The sequence below is a fragment of the Triturus cristatus genome, chromosome 1_1 (genome assembly GCF_964204655.1).
Source record: "Triturus cristatus chromosome 1_1, aTriCri1.1, whole genome shotgun sequence".
NCBI classification, from domain to species: Eukaryota; Metazoa; Chordata; class Amphibia; order Caudata; family Salamandridae; genus Triturus; species Triturus cristatus.
Window position 1 is genome coordinate 554,899,095 of NC_140579.1, and position 21,249 is coordinate 554,920,343.

General features: G+C 49.3%; 1 protein-coding gene across 1 annotated transcript in view; it reads left to right on the forward strand.

The window, feature by feature from the left end:
• Nucleotides 1–21,249, forward strand: part of LOC146870604 (uncharacterized) — a 125,355-nt gene that overhangs the window by 46,381 nt on the left and 57,725 nt on the right. Inside the window, exon 2 of the mRNA XM_085643387.1 lies at nucleotides 18,332–18,509. The gene's annotated coding sequence lies outside the window, so the exon portion shown is untranslated. The remainder of the gene's footprint in view (nucleotides 1–18,331; nucleotides 18,510–21,249) is intronic.

Below are 21,249 nucleotides of genomic sequence, written 5' to 3' on the forward strand. Positions count from 1 at the left end.
AGACTAGGTCGTCGTTGGAAGCCCGCATCGACAAGGACACAGTCGACTTCACGCTGCTCCACGCGGACCACCGCAAGTTGGCGGACAAGGTAGAGCAGCAGGAGCAAACTCTCCAGGAGGTGCGACCAGTTGTGTCTACTCATACAGCCGCCCTCCAGGATCTCATTGACCGCGTCCATGCATTGGAGGACCGCGCGGATGATGCAGAAGGGCGCTCTCGGCGCAACAACGTGCGCGTGGTGGGCCTGCCGGAGGGCGAGGAGGGGAGACAGCCGGAGCAATATGTGGAAGTGTGGCTACGCAACCTGATCGGATCGGAGAAACTCTCCCCGCACTTCGTGGTGGAACGTTCCCACAGGGTCCCCACACAGAGGCCCGCCCCGGGGTCCCGACCGCGGCCCTTCCTCTTCAAACTCCTCAACTATCAGGGCAGGGACGTGGTGCTCCGCGAGACCCGGGGGATGGGCGACATCACTGTTGGCGGTGGACAGGTGCATTTCTTCCCGGACTAGACTGCCCTGGTGCAGAGATGCCGCAGCAACTACCTGGCGGTGAAGCGTCGCCTGCGAGAACTAGGGATGTCATATGCTCTTCTGTTCCCCTCCCGCCTGCGGGTGGCCACCACGGATGGTGTCCGCTTCTTCGACACGCCGTCTGAGGTCTGGGATTGGCTGGAGGACACGGGGCGCAGTGATGGCCGGCGGCCGCGGAGTCAGGAGGCTGCCACACCGCGCGGCAGGAGATCTCGCCAAAGGCAGGGAAGGAGGCGGCGGCACGCTGAGGGGCGGGGTCTGGGGGTGGCCCCCAGCCCGGAGAAGAGCAGACTGGAGCGCCAGGATGCGCTGGCGGCGGTGGCCACTCTCGGGTCGCCGGATGGTGGGAGTGGAAACGCTGCCCAAGAGCGGGGTGATGTGTTGTCCATCGGCGCATCCTCCCCATCAACTGTGATCTCTGACGACCAGCTGTTGCCGCTGGTCACTCCGCAGACATCGGACCAAGTGATGTAATATGAACGAAACTTTGAGAGATCTGGGGCCGCGGCTGGAGGTGCTCCTTGGGTATGGGTCCTGCAGCCCTCAGACGGACACTTTGTGGCCCCTGACCGTGCAGTGGGCGGAGGTATGAGCTGCGGATGGGAGCACGCTTGCTGCTGGAATCCCGGGGACTGATGGACCAGGTGGGCTGTGGTGGTGGCTGGACTTCCGCCCCCCTGCGATGGGGCGGCCGCCCGAGCTAGGGTTCATCTGCCTTTGTGGGTGGCGTGGTGGGGGGATCCTACACCCCCCGGGCCGGCGCTGCGCTCTAATTCTGGGGGTCCCTTCACGTCACATATACACAGGCATCCCTGCAGAAGTGCACCCGCGCGGATTGAATCTCACTTGCCTGCCCCCTAGCCACAATTGGGCTTAGCTCTACTTAGCGAGCATTGTTACATGGTTTGGACGATTACCCGTAGAGGGGTTCGCCCTGACAGTTCAGTTGGCCTGTTTGGCTCGGTTTTTCGCACGACTTCATGGTGGTGCGTAGTTGCGTTGAGGTGTTTATGTTGCAGCTTTCTACATAGTCAGGTGCAGGCCCACCGCCCCCCGCCCCGGACGGGCGTCCCTACTCCACTGCCACAGTATTACCCTTAGTCCTTTCCGCATGGCTGTTACAAATGTGATTACATGGAATGTCAGGGGCATGCATACACCGGCGCGACGATACTCAGTCTATGCATACATGCAGCGACACGCGGTGGCAATCGCTCTCCTGCAGGAGACGCACATGACGGCCGGGGAATTGGGTAGGCTGCGTGCGCGCTGGAGGGGGCAGGTATATGGCACCACGTGTTCGGCGCACGCTAGAGGCACACTGATATGGATAAGGGCGGGTACCCCGTTTGTCTGTCTGCAGGTGCTGGTGGATCCTGGTGGGAGGTACACCCTAGTTCATGGGAAACTAGATGGCCAGCAGGTGCAACTGGGGTCTCTTTACGCGCCAAATGTGGAGCAGCCATCCTACCTGGCCAGCCTGTCGTCGGAACTGGAGCCGTTTGTCGGCCTCCCCTGGCTTTTGGGGGGGGACTTTAACTCCGTGCTGGATGTGCACATGGACCGGTCCTTTCCGCCCCTGCGGGGCATGCAGGTGGGGTCGAACGCCAAGGCCCTCGCCGCATGGCTGTCTCACTGGACGCTCACCGACCTGTGGCGGAACACCCATCCGGGCGACCGCGTGTACTCCTACTACTCCGCGGTCCACGGCCTCCATGTTCGGTTGGATAGGGTGGTGGGCACCCATTCGGTGCTTCCGTGGGTGACCCGGGCGGAATACATGGGTCGGACGCACTCAGACCACAATCCGCTTATTCTGGGGCTTCGCTGGAGGCCCGATAGGCCCCCGGTGCCGACGTGGCGTCTTCAGACAGCGGCGCTGGAGGACCCGGAATTTCGGGCCTCCCTGGGCACTGCAATCGAACAGTATTTTGATCTCAATGAGGGCTCCACGGATAGTGAGCTGATAGAGTGGGACGCGCATAAGGTGTACATCAGGGGCCATTGCATAGGTGCGACCTGGAATATTCGGAAGCAGTTGGCGGGGGCTCTCGCCTCCTTGGAATCTCGCCTCCTCTCATGGGAGGTGCGTGGTGAGGGGGGGGCTCGGACGCGAGCCACCTATCTGACCTCCGGGCGCAACATGCCGATCTCCTTGAGCGGCTCCGCTGCCTTAATTATGCGGCGCACTCGGCCCGGGTACACGCTACGTCGGACAGGGCGGGGAGGTTTCTGGCCTGGCTCATCCGGCAGGATGCGACCCGTACCCCCGTGGGTGCGATCACGGGGCCGGACGGAGTGCTGGTTCACACGCAGTGGGAAATCCACCGGGCGTTCACGGCACATTACACCTCTCTGTACCGGTCAACGGGCAGGAGGAATGCGTGTGATCTGGATGAGTTCCTGGAAGCGGTGGAATTACCGGTGGTCCCGGAGGAGTACCATGAGAGCCTGGAATGCCCCCCCACGATGGAGGAGATAGGGGACGCTATTTCCTCTTTAGCCTCAGGGAAAGCGCCGGGACCGGACGGACTCCCGGCGGAATACTACAAAACTCACCGTGAGTCCCTTATCCCTAAGCTTCATAGTCTCTACTTGGCTGCCCTAGAGGAAGGCACATTGCCAGCGTCGCTGAAGGAGGCTTATCTGATCTCCCTGCTTAAGCCGGGGCGAGACGCCACGCAGCTGGGGTCCTATCGCCCGCTCGCCCTACTCAACACGGACTATAAAATATTGGCGAAGGTGCTGGCGGAGAGACTGACGCCGGTGGTGCCTACGCTGGTGCACAGCGACCAAAATGGTTTCGTGCCCAAGCGCAGCACTTCGCTTAATTTACGGCGGTTTTTTAGGGTGATGGGGGAGAGCACCCGACCATGGCCCAGGGCGGGCTGTTTGGTCCTGGACCTCGAGAAAGCCTTTGATTGCTTGGAATGGGGCTACCTAGTGTCGGCACTGTCGCGGTTCGGATTGGGGCTGGGCTTCCTGCAACTTGCGGCTCTGCTGTACAAAGGACCCACGGTGCGGGTGCGCACGGGCCCATATGTCTCGGATCCCATCGTAATTGGCCGGGGCACTAGGCAGGGGTGTCCGCTGTCGCCCCTCCTGTTTGCGCTTGCAATGGAGCCGTTGGCGGCGACGCTCCGTGGGGAACTTGCGGATGGCATCCCGCTGGGGGACGCAACTCACCAGGTGTCCCTTTATGCGGATGACCTCCTAGTATATGTCAGGGATGTATCTTCCATCCCTGAGGGGCTGGATCGCATCCTACACACCTTTGAGCAGCTCTCAGGCCTCCGAGTGAACGCGGCCAAATCCTGTCTGTACGCCTTTGGGGGCGACGTCCAGGACCCCGGCTACTGCCTTGGAGGAGTGCGGGTACAATGGCAACCGGACACCTTTCGCTATCTGGGTGTCCAGATCTATCGCCGCCCGGCGGACCTAGTGGAGGGTAACCTAGGACGCGCTGTGACCGCGATCCGAACCCAGATGGCGTTTTGGAGCACGCTTACCCTTTCGGTGACTGGCCGAATAGCGCTCGTTAAAATGGTGGTACTGCCCCGTCTGCTGTACTATTTTGCCAACTTGCCGGTGTACCTGCCGGTGTCCTTCTTCGCGCCCCTCACGCGCTCCCTCCGCGACTTCATATGGGGAACGGCGCGCCACAGAGTTGCGCTGCCGAAATTGTGCCTTCCCGTGGGTGGGGGCGGGCTCGGGATGCCCTGCCTGGAGCATTACTATCTGGCCGCACAGCTGCAGTGGGTGGCTCGCTGGCTGGCTGACAGGTGTCGAGAGGATACGGCGACAGCGGAGAATCCGCCGCTGTCATTGACTGAGCTCCTCAAGATTTTCCATCCGACGACGAGAGCGCTGAAGCCTGAACCGTTGCTGTAAGTGGTGGCCTGTAAAAGCTACCGAAGAAGCCTCCGGCTGACGAGGGCCACGCTCCCATACGCCCCGGCCATCCCACTGGAGGGTTCCCCTTGTGGGCGAGACACGTTGGGAGCTGCGGAGTTACGGGATTGGCACGCGGTTGATATTCACACCATGGAGGACCTATACCGTGAAGGGGGCCTCTTGCCGTTTGTGACCCTTGCAGAAGAGACGGGGCTGGCGCAGGGCCAGTTTCTCCGTCACCGGGCCCTGATAGAGACTCTGGTGGGTCACTGGGGGGACCTGCAGGTGGAACCGGAGCAGCATTTAGTGCTGCAGTATCTCCATGTCATGGGCCGAGGAGGACACCTGATCAAGTGGTTCGCTGGGGCCTTGCGGATTCATGCGGCGCCGAGTCTGGGGACACTGCGCGAGAAGTGGGAGGGGGACCTTGCCCGCCCTATGATAGACAGGGAATGGGAGGGAGCGCTGAGGGGGCCGAGGAGGGTGCCCCGAAATATGAGATTCCGTCAAATACAGTTTTTTGTCCTACACAGGGCCTACCTCACACCGGGCGCCATTAATAAGTATTTTTGCAGAACGGATGCGTGCTGCCCCCGTTGCGCGACGCTTGGCGCCGACCTGATCCACATGCTGTGGGGCTGCCCCACATTGCAGATATACTGGCAGGCGATACATGGGGAACTCCGCAGGTGTACGGGCCGGGAGATTCCATCTGAGTGGCCCACATACCTGCTGCATCTCTTTCCTCGACCGCCACCGGCTAAGGTGGCCTGTCGTTTCCTTGATCTGGGGATAATAGTGGCTAAGCGGCTCATTACCAAGCGCTGGAAGGCAGATACCGCACCGCATGTGCGAGCGTGGCGTAGCTCTTTTATGGTGTGGGCAAAGGCAGAAGAGGTGGCGCTTCGGCGGGAAGAGACACTGGGCCTTAGGACGACGCCCGTCGCCGCCCAGTGGGGGGAAATGAGGCAGACCCTGTCACAATCGGAGGAGGTGGCCCCGGGGGAGGGCACTGCTGCGCTGTAGGAGCCGCGTTAGGCGATGGGGCACTGTTCACCTGGTAGAGACTCCGCGCTGGTGGGTGCGACTGGCTGGCTGGCGAAGATAGTGCAAGCCGCAGATTGGATATCAGCGCCTGATCCCTTTTTGAGTGGTGGGGGCCAGGGAGGGTGGAGCCTGATGGGAGAGGGGTCAACGGAGCGGGGGCCGACTAGACTAGAAGACGCAAGCTGCTGTTGTACATTGTTTTAGTTGTTAGATTGTTGGAAGGACAGCTGCCCAGCTACAGAATGGGGAGTATAGCACTGTTTGTATAACTGTTCGGGGAAGCACTGAGAATAGCACACAATTGGCATCGACGCTGGTGAGCGGATGCTCTCCACTAGGGCTGGGGCCATACCGATACGAGTGGAGATGGATTTCCTTATGACCTAATAGGTTATACTTTGGGACACATCCGGTTACAGTACACCTAACGTAACGCACCATGTTTGTATCAGTTATACATTGACGCCTGACTTCAAAATTTATGTAACAATGCTATTTGATGAAGTATGATGTATTGTGTGGTTTTACCTGCAACGAAAACTCTAATAAACAGATTCCTAAATAAATAAATAAAGCAGTATGTTACTAAATGTCTCGACCTATGATCTGTGAAAATATCTGATGCCTTTGATCCAATGCAGCGCTTCAGCAAGAACTGCTTTGTTTACAAATAAATGCATTTTAGACTGGGGGCAGTGTTGTGGAACTAGAAATAATAAAAGCCTTTTCCAAACAGGAGTAGCAGACGTGCTCAGTACTCAATCATGATAGAGAATGGTAGTGAGTAACAATCACCTTGTTGTGAGAAGAGGTGACCAGACAGTCAGAGGTTTAAACCAAAGATTTTCCAGAGTAGAAAATGAGGGAGCTCTATGTGACTCTATCAGACATTGGTGGCAGGGGGGGTGGGTATCAGAGGAAGAACCACAACATACAAGGGGGAAAGGAGAAGGAGAAATAGTAGCTCAATCACACTGTGAGCAGCGGACGGGCATTAATTAAAATTAATCAGTCTGTCTTTGGTCCATACTCCGCAGACAGAAAAGGAAGTGATGCCCAGCATGAACTGGCAAATTAGGAGGCAGCAAATAAAAGTGACAATGATGCCAACGAATGTCAAGCAATGGGCAAGCTCCAAGCCCTCTATAGTAAACAATATCCCTCTCTGTCAGCAGACAAGTCCTAAATAATAGTTTCCTAAAAGTGCGCAGTGGAAGGACAAAAGTAAGACAATCTAGAGTACGCTAAAGAGCCTATGCTACGGGGAGGGACAAACACAAAATGGACGAGGAAACCTTGAATAAAAAGCAAGGAAATGCCAGGGAAACATAAAGCCAACCAATGGTAAGCAATAGGTGGGCTTCAAGCAAGTTCTTAGTAAGCCCACAATAAAAATGCTAAAAACACTAGAAGGAGTCAAAACACCCAAAAATAAACATAAAGCCTCTTTGCAGCATAACTCTACCTGCTGCTGTACAATGGTAGAAAACATGCAATGCAGCCAGATAGGTAGCTGTCCTGACAACTTTAAGAAATAAGAAGGTGTCCTTTTTAGAATCCAGCAACCGTCCCTGTCCCATCTAGGCTTGCACTGGCAATTGCTTAAGACTCTGGAGCCTACTCACAATGGTAAATATAAATGTCTACGTTTGCTTAACTGTACACACTTTTGCTCTTTACCATTTGAGTGTACACTTAGAGATAGCTATAGACTGATATTTTTCCAACCCACCGAACAGGATTTACAAGTGTCAACTTACTACTTATAACTTTGAACACATAGGTGGAGCTCCTCCCTATGGGAAAGTATAGGAGACATTATTTAAAATTATTCTTTAAAAAGATTATAAATATTTTATATATAGTATTATTGTGAATTAATACAGCACATTAACTAATCAAACTAAATGTTTATGAATTAATTTAGGTGTATAAAACTTGTTTAACAATAATTTGAATAAATTACCCTAACATTTATTGTTATACGTAGTACATTTTGTTAACATTTGTGTTACATTTTTTATTCTGTAAATAAGTTTTTTTAATTAAGTGTATTACATTTTAAAATAAATTAATATTAATACCTTAAATGCTTCAACTCTCCCAGGTCTGCCTGACATACTCCAGTTGCTTAAGAGCCACCTCTTAAAAAGAATTATTTCTTATCATCATCCTTCATCAAAGCTTTTTTGGGCATGCTCTTTCACCCCTACTTACCATTGTCAATGCCTCCCTTACTCAAGGCATCTTGCTAGATGCTCTCAAGACTGGCTAGATCCTCCCACTCCTAAAGAAACCTATACTAGATCTTGATGACCTCGCCAACTACTGGCCTACCCCTCACTTATCATTCTTCAGCAAGATCAAAGAGAAAAATCAGTCTATGTTCAACTCCAAGATCACATCAGTGATAACCATCTCCAGCATGACTACCAGTCTGGCTTCAGATCACAGCGCAGGAAGGAGACCGCCACCTTACACATCCTAGATTGTGCCCTTTTGACCACAGATAAAATTGAACCCTGCGTCCTGATATTGCTGAACCTCTCAGCTTCCTTCGACACAGTTGACCATAGTACGCTTCCTCAAGTCACAAATAGTAATCACCAGGAATGTCCTTCACTGGTCCTCCTCTACATTTCCAACCAACAGTAATTTAGTCACATGGGTACTTCTAGCTCACAAAAGATCCCTATCACATGTGCAGTCTCCGAGGCTTCCGTTCTGTCTGCTGTCTTCTTAAACCTTCACATGGAGCCACTTGGTGCCCTACTCGTGGATAACAGGTTCAAGATTCACCAATATGCTGATAATACACAAATCTACTTGAAAGTCTCCTCTGCCTCAAACACTGCTCACACATTATCCAAACATGGCATGTCCAGCGCCTACCTAAGCCTAACCAGGACAGAATTTCTATTATTTAGCAAAAACAACAAACAAAATACAGTACAAACCTGGCCCAATGACCTGAACCTTGACGACTTCAAACCCGAGCTCTCACCAAATGCCAAATCACTTGGATTCACCCTGGACACAAACTTCTCCTTCCAGGAACACATTACCATAAAGAAACAAATAATGCCTGGTACCAGCTTTCTCTTCTTAAGAAAGTCAAATAATTTCTTCCAGAAAGCAACCAATAATCTGCTGTTCAAGCCCTTGTACTCTTACGTCTGGATGGTGGTAATGCTCTACTCTTTGCCCTCCCAGACTACGCTGGAACCCCAGTTGTTTTGTATTATTAGCCCAACATATTCTCTGATGTTGCTATGACTATGAGGTTACTACTTCCTTCAAGCACAGTCTAGAGTGCTTGATTTTTCACAATATATGGTCCAGCATGTATGTAAATCAACAAAGCTAATAAAATGGGGTGGTTTGACCGCCATTGCACACGGGCAAGTTATAAGCTCCAATCAGCCTTACAAGCAAGGTCTAGGAATAGGGAAGAAGTGAGAGAGCTGTGATTGACATACAAGCAGAAAAAACACCTATGAGAGAAAGCATGGAAAGATCTGGAACAAGCAACTACACTAACGGACAGATCCTTATTCAGGAGAACAATGAATCAACCCTTTCTCAGGGATATTACTTCACCCATTATAGTGACTCATATAGTCCCGATGATTGGCTGGCACATTTTAGCGAGATATTAAACCTAGAAAATATAACTATGGAACCTGTCACGGATAAGATCATCTCATTTAAACATCTCCTTTTAATCCCGATTATGGTGAAGGGAAATGTACAAATGAGAAGGCGCCAGGACCTGATGGGGTCCTAGTAGAAGCATATAAGTCACTTCTTTGGGAATCCATGCTAACCCAAGTATATACAGCTGCTACAAAGGGAGATATACCGGTCATGTGAGCAGAATGCATAATTGTCCCCATATAAAAAAGGGAAATTGAGGGGACGTGAAATGCTATAGACCAATCTCTCTCCTAGATACTTTGGTTAAGGTGCTCGGAAGGATATTATTGGAGAGGCTGGAAACATGGGCTGAGGGCAACAATATACTTACAGATGTACAGTTCGGTTTTAGATGAGAGGTCGGCACATTAGAACAATGTATCAACCTTTACCTGATTGTGAATAAATACACAGTAGCAAAAAAGGGTAGTCTTCATTTATGCTTTGTAGATCTAAACAGTGCCTTCAACCTTGTTAGTCACCCCAAGTTGTGGAATATATTGGGTAATTTAGGAGCCCCCCGAGAAATAATATCCTTTCTCTCGCTATTATGTAGTTATCTGATGGCACGTATATACTACAGTGCTAATGGAAAATGTACCCCAGGATTTAAGATTAGGAAAGGTATTCTGCAAGGATGCATTCTCGCACCACTCCTATTCTCTTAATATATATATATATACTTTATATATATATATATTAATGGAGTGGATGTATTTCTCCAACAAATAGCTGCTGATCCCCCCCTAAAATAGGAAAGTGGCTAGTTCCAACCCTAGTGTATGCAGATGATGCGTTTCTTATATCATGAACCGCAAACGGCCTGCAATCCCTGGTCAGAGGATTTAACACCTTTCTGAAAGAAAGGAATCGGAGACTCAACTTATCTAAAACATTTGTGATGGTGTATGATACAGGCAACATAGGGAACAGGGTTCATCGGCTAAAAAGGCAGATATTAGCAGAGGTCGAAAATTTTACATATCATGGTGTACATTTTTCAAAAAAGAATGCTTGTAATACTCACTTAAAAATTGCAATTATGTAATTCTCTAGAAATGTAGAAGCAATTTTGGCATTTGTGGAAAAATTTGGAAATAAACAGATACCAGAAATTGTATAAGAGTAAATGCACTAGTAGCGCTAATTATGGGGCTGCTTTGAGGGGGTCATCAACAACAAAAGCACTACAAATTATGGAGCATACCTTTTTATGCAGGCTGCTTGCTGTACCACGTTCTACTTCAGCATATATTGTTCATAAAGAACTTGCAAAGCCCGGCCCTTCGGACTCAGATGGCCTTCTGGAGTACGCTAGCCCTATCTGTCACTGGCCGTATAGCGCTGGTCAAGATGGTAGTGCTGCCTCGGTTGTTGTACTACTTCGCCAATCTGCCGCTGTACCTGCCGGCATCTTTCTTCGCAGGCCTCATGCGCTCCCTCCGGGATTTCGTCTGGGGAGCGGCACGCCATAGGGTTGCGTTGCCCAAGCTATGCCTTCCCGTTGGCCAGGGCGGGCTCGCAATGCCCTGTCTTGAACACTACTATTTGGCGGCGCAGTTGCAATGGATAGCCCGGTGGCTGGCGGACAGATGTCGGGAGGATACTGCAACAGCGGAGAGTCCTCCGATGGCGGTGGCGGAGCTTCTGCGGATCTTTCACCCGACGACGGGGGCTTCCCGGCCAGCACCGGCGCTGCTGGCGGTGGCGTGCAAATGCTACCGCAGAAGCCTCCGGCTCACCAGTACCAGGACCCCTTGTGCCCCGGCTATGCCCCTGGAGGGTTCCCCTTGCGGCCGGGACACACTTGGGGCTGCGGAGCTGAGGGACTGGCATGCGGTGGATATCCACACATTGGAGGATCTCTACCGTGAGGGGGAATTGTTGTCATTCGCGACCCTTGCGGAGGAGACGGGACTGGCACAGGGCCAGTTCCTCTGCCATCGGGCCCTGGTAGAGACGCTCACGGGGCACTGGGGAGACCTACGGGAAGAGCCGGAACAACACTTGGTGATGCAGTACCTCCATGTCTTGGGCCGCGGGGGACACCTGATCAGGTGGTTTGCTGCGGCACTGCGCGCGCATGCTGTGCCGGGTCTGGGTGCACTACGCGAGAAATGGGAGGGAGATCTCGCCCGCCCCATGACAGACAAGGAATGGGACAGGGTGTTGCAGGGGCCGAGGAGGGTACCTCGAAATATGAGATTTCGTCAAATACAATTCTTCGTCTTGCATAGGGCCTACCTAACGCCTGCCGCCATTAATAGGTATTTCCACCGTGTGGATGCCAGCTGCCCCCGTTGTGCGGAAGCTGATGCTGATTTGCTTCACATGCTGTGGAGCTGCCCGGAACTGAGTACATACTGGCAGGCGATACACGGGATACTCCGTCGGTGTACGGGACGGGAGATCCCTCCTGAGTGGCCTACTTACCTGTTGCACCTTTTTCATAGGTCACCCCCGGTCAAGGTAGCATCTCGTTTTATAGACCTGGGGATCATAGTGGCAAAGCGACTCATCACTAAGCGCTGGAAAGCAGACGCTGCGCCACACGTACGGGCGTGGCGCGGCTCTTTTCTAGTCTGGGCCAAGGCGGAGGAGGTGGCACTTCGGAGAGAGGAGACGCTGGGTCTCCGGATGACACCGATCGCATCCCAATGGGGAGAGATGCTGCAGGTCCTGCTACAATCTGATGGGGTGACTCTGGCTGGGGTCGAGGGTGAGCTGCAGGACCCGGGTTAGCTGCGGGGAGGTGGTCCGATCTGACGGGGTGCCGCAGCGCTGGGGCTGATTTGCTTGGATTCTGGCATTCCTGCGCGTCGCAGCCCGGATGTTCCTACACATGACGTTCCTGGGGTGGGAGTCGGGGGGGGGGGACTCGACGGGAGGGGGGGTTTGAGGGAGAAGGACGCCTGGAATTGAGACAGGAGAGCTGCTGTTAGATGTTGTTTTCGTTGTTCTGTGGCAAGCAGGCCAGTTCCCCAGTTGCAGTATGGGTGCGCAAGGCTGTTTGATTATTGATCTGGGGGTACACTGGGCAGCACGCGTCTATAGTGAATAAGGCGGTGACTTGCTACTCTCAACTGACACAGTGACTGCAACAACACGCGTGATGGTAGTGGTCATTACAGACTCACGGGTCACAACTTTAGCCCATACTGATTGCTCCTCAATTGGCGTAAAGTGTTATGCTTATATGTGGCATGCTACGAGTCCTTACTGTGTATCAGCTGTAATTATGCTCTTTGCCATTCTGCACTGCATTGTATAATCTTCTTGCTGCAAACTTTAAAATTCAATAAACAGATTTCTAAATAAATAAAGAACTTGCAAAGCCATATATAGAAGATAGTATTTATAATTGTACTCTTTTGACTTGGTTTGGAATCTGGGCTAAAATAGGAACAAAATGTACAAAAAATATTAAGGACTATTTGGCCTGACATAGTAGGGATAAAATCCCTTGATTCGCAAATGTGAAAGATCTCATAAAAATTACAGACACTATTTTAACTATTGATGACCCATACAGTATATTAAAATATAGTAAACAAAAAAGAATTGAAAATTATTGTTATGGGCCAGAAACACATTTTGAGAGAAACCAGAGAGCATATTAAACCATCTGTCAAGAGCTACCTTATTGTTACATGCCAAACATTATTCAGAGCTATGTAACAACTGTAACATATACAGAGGATAGATTTTATCTTACTAGGCTTCGGCTATGAAGTCTGCACTTTATTGTTGCGTTTTCACAAATGGGGTCATGTGCCAAGAACCTACGAAGTTGCCCATGTAATTGCAAATGTACACAGTCTACCCAACATTTTATCCTTTTTTTCAAATGTTATCAGGATCTTGGAAAACCATTTTTTTAAACCACTATTTACTGGGAACATACTGATTCATTTTATAGATGCTTTTAACTTTGTATGTAATCTAAATACTGTGGAAGTGTGCTTTGCAGTAGCAAAATGTATTTAATGTGCAATAAAATGAAGGAAAATTCTTACATACCTAATAAACTTGTATGAGAGAGCTTAATTGTATACATCTAATTAGCAAACTGTGATTAGAATATAATTATGATATGATGTTTGGATATCTTGAAAGGATTTTGCCTTATGTTGGCATTTTATTTCCAGAGAATTAGAATGTCTATGAGAATTAATATGATTGTATGATTTTTGTGTCTTTTATGGATTTTTATCTGAATAAAGATTAATTTGAATTTAACTGTATGTATATATGTAATATTTCTGTACCATGAACCCTGCCAAAATGCTCCGGAGAGCTGTAGAGGGTCCAGCCATTACATTACACTTACAACTCCTGACCTGATAGCTGTCCTTGCCGAACGAGTTTTCTAACAGCAGCCTATCAAAGGACAGACTCAAACTATCTAAAATAGCCCTATCTAATATGCAAATATTGATTTTACTTTGAATTGGCTTCCATCCTCATGTTATCTCAAAAAGCTTCTTCTATATTTCCAAAACCATACATGAAAAAGGTTTGATTATTGCTTCTCCTTCTTTCAAACAACCCTCTCATTTTCATCTTCTGCATACTTTCTCTCTGAGAACAGCCTACTCTAAATCACCTGCATGTTTGCCCTAATCTCGATTATTTTAGTTCTGTAAATTGCCCAGGCCTCATGTCAAAGATCACAACCTCTCCTTCTATGAAAGTTATAGCCCTTAAATATAATAACGCCTAATCTCCTGTAGCTCATCTATTAATTCCACCAACTACCTGGATGAACTCACATACTCCCAATAAATCTCACACCAAACTCCTATTAATGTAATCTATCACATAGAAACTGGAGTAAATGCATCAAATGTTTCCTTTCCACATACAAGACTAATCCCAATAACCACCTGATCAACTACTAACCTTGGGTTTCTGAAGCACTATGCTGCCAGCGTAAAGCTTTTCAATGCCTTCTCAAAGGTAGCAAACAACATATAAATGCAAGTACAATACAATACACCAGTAGATCCTAAGCGGTGTTATTTTATTTTCCTACTTCCACTGTTTTCTGTGGGAGAGTGTTACAGTACCTGTGAGTGGTTATGTTTGCCGCTTGACTTACTCCAAGGCTGTGAATTTTGGATTATTTTGATACCCTTAGGACTGAAGTCACTTTAGAGGTATAGTTTGTGGATTGCAATGGTCTCTTTTGTGGATATGTGTGTTATTTTAACATGTCCCTCTTTAGACTCCTCCTTAAACTCCACCATATTAATACAGGGAGAGAGGAGGCTGGATTTTTTCTTCTCCGTTCTTCAATTTAGAATATTTGATCTCCATTTTGGAATATGTATTCCCTATTTTCTAGCCAACCTTGGTTTCTCCCACATTTACTACCAAAACATAGATCTACAGAGAGACCTCTTCACAGAAAGGATAGGAAAGGTGGCGGTGTCCAGCCATAGGTTTGTGAATTGCATTTTTTAGTATACGAGTAATACTACTACTTTACATTCTGCTAAATACAGTTGCTGAATAAGGCACCTAAAGTGTTTTTATCTGGCTTGTGCTGTTAGATTATCTGCACCCTTCTGGGGGTTTCTAAACCCTGCTTTTTTCTGCAACAAATTATGTTTTTTTGCGTGGGTGTCTTTTGACGTTTTAAATGCGCCCCGATACTACGTTTTGTTTCTCCACTCTATTTTTGACAATAAAATGCCATCTCTTTCTGTTAAGTGCCCCTGCTGTGATGTAATGTAAATTTAATTCATAAAGCGCAGCTTATGCCCAGAGGCGTCTTGGTGCTGTAGTCTTCTCATCAAATAAGCAGCTGAAACTGAACACTGTAGTAAACGGGAGCGAGAAGGCTTTACCTATCCCGTGTAAAAAGCCACGTTTTTAGTCTCTTCCTGAAACTGAGGAGAGAGGTGTGTTTTTAAAGAAAGTGACAAGTCATTCCAAAGCATTGCTGTTGTCCTATAGATGCTTCTCCCTCCCCATGTGGCCTTTTTAAATGGGGGGTCCACCGTGTTCCTGGCTGAGCCTGAGCGCAATGTTCTTGCCGGTATATACCATTTAAATCTTTTCATAAACCGGTCAGGCCCTAGTCCTGGGTGGGAAGGAAAAGTCAGCTAATAACGCACATATCTTGTTTGAGCTCTATCTGCTGAACTTCTATGTAGAGAAGCAATTCCTCTTTTGAGAGATCATGCCTGGGAGGACCTTATGGGCTTTTGCCATATATGTAGGCTGGAGAACAACCTCAAGAGCCAGAAGATAAGTTAGGCACAGGAACGCCAAAAAGTGACCAATGAAGGGGTTCTTTCTGTGTGTGTGAATTCCTCATGGAGGAAATCATGGGAAAGGAGTGGACATAGGAGACAATGTTACTCTAAGCACATGAATCAGGGTCGAAAATCCCAATGTCGACATTAGACGTTGTTATGGCCTGCTCACCAAATTCTAGCCTGACACCATAGAGTATTGCAGATTAACCATTCAGGTATTATATAAAAATAGCCTTTGTATTACCAAAACACATTAAATAAAAACACACACTTTACAATGTGCCAACAGGCACGGGCAGAGTTTACAAGGGATTATATGTACAGGGGACAGGGCCACATGGACCACTGTCAGGAATTAGCACTTTGTAGAAATTAGCACTTAGAACATAGGAATAATACTTTAGAACATAGCACATACAATCACTGTAGCACTAAATAACACATGTAGCACATGACCAGTAACTACTGGTAACAGGTAAGTACCACCTACGCAACCCTAACCACCTTAGGAAAATATTGCGCAGGGAACCAGGACCTCACTAGCACCACCTGTACTAGGAGAAAAGCAACCACCTAAGTATCACAATACCTGTAGGGGTCTAAGCACAGTACACATGATGCATCGCAACACATTCAGAGGTGTAGGGAAGGAAAACACATGATGCATAAAATACATTCAGCGGTGTAAACAAGGCACATGACGCATAAACACACATTCAGAGGTGCAGGAAAGGAAAAATAGCGCAAAACTCACATTAGCCACCACCTGTGGCAGTCCCTAGGCCAACTGGCCTTGAAGGAGCAAGGACGCCCTGTCCAGCAGAGTCAGGGGCCTAAACGGAGCAGTTGCCCACGAAGTGCTGGGCAGCTGTAGAACAATGATGCTGGGGCCAACGTTGGAGCCTTCCAGGGCTCTGAACCCCCAACACTCGTGGCCCCCTGAGCCCCCCTGGGCTCTAAACAACAAAGAAATGCCCCCGTTGGAGCCCTCTCTGGGCTCTAAAAGAATACTGCCCCTGCTGGGGCGGACTGGGGCCTTTAATAACACAGGCTCTGGTGCCCCGCGAGCCCTTGCCACAACCAACAAGCAACCAAGGACTGGCCCCCTAGAGCCTCGCTGGGCTCCACCAACAAGAAGTGCCCCCTGGTGCCTGGCAGAAACGGAGGTGGCACTCCAGAGCCTCTCTGGGCTCTGTGCGAACAAATGCGGTGTAGGCGGAGCCCTCTAGGCTCTTCACAGGCAATCGGCCCCAGCGTTGGAGCCTCTTGGGGCTCTTGGGACCAAAGAAATGCCCCCTCTACGTTGGAGCCTCCCGGGGCTCGTGAACACACAGCGCGGTCCCGTTGTTGGAGCGCACTAGCGCTCTCAGCAAGCACACAATGCCCCCCAACAATTGGATTGAAGCCCCACTCACCGGGACTCCTGCAGGGGTGTCTCGCTCATCGAGGCAGCCGCACGCTCGGGGCTCTCTTCTTCGCCGGTAGGCGGGGTAGGCTCCCACCGTCACCGGGGAGCCCCGCCAGGATCAACAGCCGCTTTCTGTTCTCGGAAGGCGGCAGGCCTCCCTTCACACTCTTCTCCCTGTGCCGGCTTCCGGGGGATTCCGTGGGCGCGGGGCTTCCTTCGTGAAAGCGGAAGTCCCGCCCCACGTCAGGCCACACTCAGCCTGACTTCCTCTTTCACCACGGCGGTGATTCCTTCGCGGGGTGGGCACCCGCTCGACACGTAAAAAAAGGGGGGGGTGCAACCAGCACGGCAAAGTCCCCGGCGGGGTGGGCACCCGCTAGGGATAGTAACTTTCCAATAAAGCGGGGTAGGCTCCCGCTCGAGCACCACAATGCGGGGTGGGCACCCGCTTCCAGGTACGGCAAAGACGGGGCAAACGCCGGGTGGGCACCGGCTTGCAGCAATAAAGCGCTCCTGAGCGCTAAAGGCAAATCAAAGCGCTTCCAGGCGCTTAGGGACACAAAGCGCTCCCTGCGCTTTAGGGGAGAATAACCACAAAGTCCACCAAAGTTCTCCCCTGCATACAGCAAGGCAGGGATGGGGGGCAAGGCTGGACCCAGAGCCAGCTCACTGGGCCTCCAGGCAGGGAGGTAGTCCAAGTGGCGGTCCTCTAGTCCAGCAGCAGCCCCCCTCAGGTAGGATCCTGGAACAGAACATTTCTCATGGGGTCACAGCCCCTTCTTATACACAGAACACCTTTGTCTCAAGGTGCAGGGAAGGGGCGAACCAGTTACAACTGGTTCCTGAGAACTTTGTTTTGCTCAGCCCCTCTCCCTATTCAGAGAACAGGCCAGGGTCATCAGTCGCACCACAGGGGGCGGTGCCAGCATTGTGTGGGGAAAACCCAGCCCTATTCAGGACCCAGGTGTACTCCTCCCACCCATCTAGCTGCTGATCTCCCTATTCACCACTGGGTGACTCCTCCTGACTCTGGGGATTCCCTAGCCCGTCACATGACCTCAGCCAGCCAATCGCCAGACAAGGCACACATTTTACACTGCACACAGAAGTGCCCACTTCTATAAGTGGCACTTCCATACTAGGTACATGCACACCGCACCCATCATTGCGCAGCATTTCATCACACGAGTCCGCACATACCAGACTCGACCCTGCACACCCCACGCATCAGGAACTACCAGGGGCACATACATTCCCCATGCATTCCTATGGGAGGGCAGGCCTATCTCACCACTTGCACTCAGAGTGCGCACGCACTTTACTCTGGGACACAGGGAAAGTGCGCAGAAACCAAAAATCACTACCACCAGGTCACCAGTAAAAGCAGAAAAAGTTTAGGGGTGAACCTGCCAGAAGGGCCAAGTCCAACAGTAAGTAACTTGTTCACCTGAAAGAGACTTAGTTATAGATTACTTTCCTTTGAATAGATACCCCAGCAATACCATCCCCGAAACTGCACTGTGTCCAGAACAGCTTTGATGAAAAGGAGCGACTGAGAGGGAGCAAATGCAGGAGGTCCGCTGTAGTCTGGAGGAGAGAGACGACCGCCTGGGGCGAGCCCGCCTTCAACAGCCAGTCATTGAGATGAACACCCGAGTTGCACTGGTAAGGCCAAAGGTGATCACTATGAACTGAAAATGCTAGTGGCCTACCGTGAACCGCAGGTAACGCCTGTAGGCTGGCAGGGCGGGGATGTGAAAATAAGCATCCTGCAAGTCCAACACCACCATCAGGGTCGTGGGCAGACAGGACCTGAGCCATGGTTAGCATTTTGAACTTCTCCTTCCGGAGGAGGCGGTTGAGGGCCCTGAGGTCTAAGATAGGACACAGGCCTTTGTCCTTCTTGGGCACCATAAAGTAACGGGAATAGCAACCACGACCTACTTCTCGCGAAGGTACCCTCTCGATAGTTCCCTTGGCCAAGAGAGCTGAAACTTCCTGGCAGAGAAGCGCCAAATGATCCTCCGACATGCAATCGAGAGACAGGGGCATGGAGGTAGGGGTATTCTTGAAGGGGAGGGAGTAGCCCCTTCGGACTATCTGCAAAACCCACCTGTCTGACGTGATGGATTGCCAGTGGGGGAGGTGAGGGGAGGTGATGGCGAATCCTGCCACCCACTGGCCGCTGACAGCCCTGAAAGGTCAGAATAGGAGGCCTGAATCCATGGGGACCCTGAAGCGCCGAAGCCGCTGGCATCGAAGGCCCTGTTAACGAAAGCAGCAAGAATAAGGAGAGAGGTATTCAGAAGAAGCCAACCCGGCAGAATAAGAGGCCCCTTGTGCAGATTAAACTCGTTACAAGCCTGGTAAATCTCTATAAAGAATATTTTCGTATTGACCCAATGGCTAAATTAATCTTATCTTTTTGATACATTCTCATTAATTTTTATATGTGTCATCTGGCAGTTCCCCTTTGATTGACTACAAGAGGTGGCAACTGCAACACTATTGGTCACATCTGTTCAATCACCTATATCCTAGGTTAGTTCCTTTTGGGATGAATTCCCCTCTTTTTTGTCAAAAAATCTCTTTATCACAGCATTGATACCAATTTATTTTCCTTAGGCTGGTATACAATTCCTGTGTCCTGAAGAAGACCCGATAAGACTACTTACAACTAGCGGTTGATGTAGGGTCGAAACGTTGACGGTTCTCCAGTCCCTTACTAATCTGATTTCCTTGTTGACAACAAATAGATAGGACATGTGCTTTACAAGGTCTATCGCATACCCATGAGGAAACTAAGGACTTTTTCAAAATAAGGAATCTTGTATATATTTTTGTTACATTGTGTAAATACGTACATATACTGTAATTATTTGCACTGTCACCTATTGCACTAAGTCACTTTATTCACTTGTTCACTGCGTCGTTTTCTAAAAATATTGTATATACAGCCTTAGCTTTATCCTTTTCAATTTTCGGATTTTGCTTACCTCAATTCAAAATATAAGGAATAAATTGTTATATCTAAAATTGTATAATTTTGTCTAATATTGATTATTCGATTGATTCATATATGCTGTGATTCTTGATTTATTATGATTGAAAGTAATTGTTTCCCTATGGAACCATTGTTTATATTTTGTTGATGAGGCCCAGGTTCCTCGGGTTATAGGGTTACCCCTGTTTCTTTAACTTTTGTCCTGTGCAAGCGCTGGCTTGCGAGGGTTCTTTGGAAATTATCTCCAGTTTAAGTAAAATATGTCAGATACTCTTTCCTACACGGAAGAATATATAGCAAAACTGATAGCTGAACAAGGTGAAGTAAATGTTTTTGGAGTAGCATCATCTGTTATCAATACTACTCTAAACGACAAATTGGCAAAATTGGAGCGTTTGGAAAAGAAATTAGTTAGAACACGATTGCATGGTCACTTTTTAACTAAGTACCTGCAGGCTAATATTATCCCGAAAGGTCTCCAAGTTAGAAACAAACCTGCTATTTTCATCGATATCCCCAAATTTAGGGAAGGTTTTAGTTTTATTTCAAATAATTGCTCCAGGTACTGGATGGTACTTGGAGTGGAAACCGCATTGGAATATTCCAAAAAATTGATACAAGAAATCAATGACCTTAAGAGAGAAATAGTAGGAGACAATACCTTGACAAACGCTAAAGAAGCCTTGGAAAAGGCAGAAAAGACACTTGCTGAATTCCATACATTTACATTACACAAAAAAGCAGACAAGTTGCAAAAAGATATACAGAACTACGATAAGAAGATTACATATCCCTATACTTCAGACGATTACTATCAACAGGACAGTCAAGGTTTTTTCAGTAACCGGAGTAGACAGGGACCACGAAGGTTCACCACTCTGTCTAACTCCTCTTTTGGAAGCAATTCTGAAGGTGAAACTGAACAAGCCTCTACAAGTACAGCACAGAGATTTCAGGGTCCTCAACAACAGTCTTTTTTAGGGGACGCACCATGGGGCTCCAACAGAGGCAGGGGATATTCCAGACAGAGAGGATGGAATCGTGGCAGGGGAGGAAATCAACAACCATACACCCACAGGGTAAACCAGAATCCCCCACCCCAAAGGGGCAACCAACAAGTGAGATTTTTCAATCAGGAGAATCATGGGGAAATTTCAACGAGACGTCAGACATAACGGTGGTAACCTCAACCCTTGTGGATATGCCGGCGGGCAATTCACCTACTTTGAATTCCAGTATTAGTACAGATTTGTCTCCCTCAAATGTTGTTTCTCTGGTTGGAGACATTAGAACTCCTCTGGTTCCCAATAATGCCCAAAATGATTTCTGGTTCTGAATGATTGTGACCCTATCATTAACCTTTCTAACTATAATCTGTCGCATGAGGAAACTAACATCCTT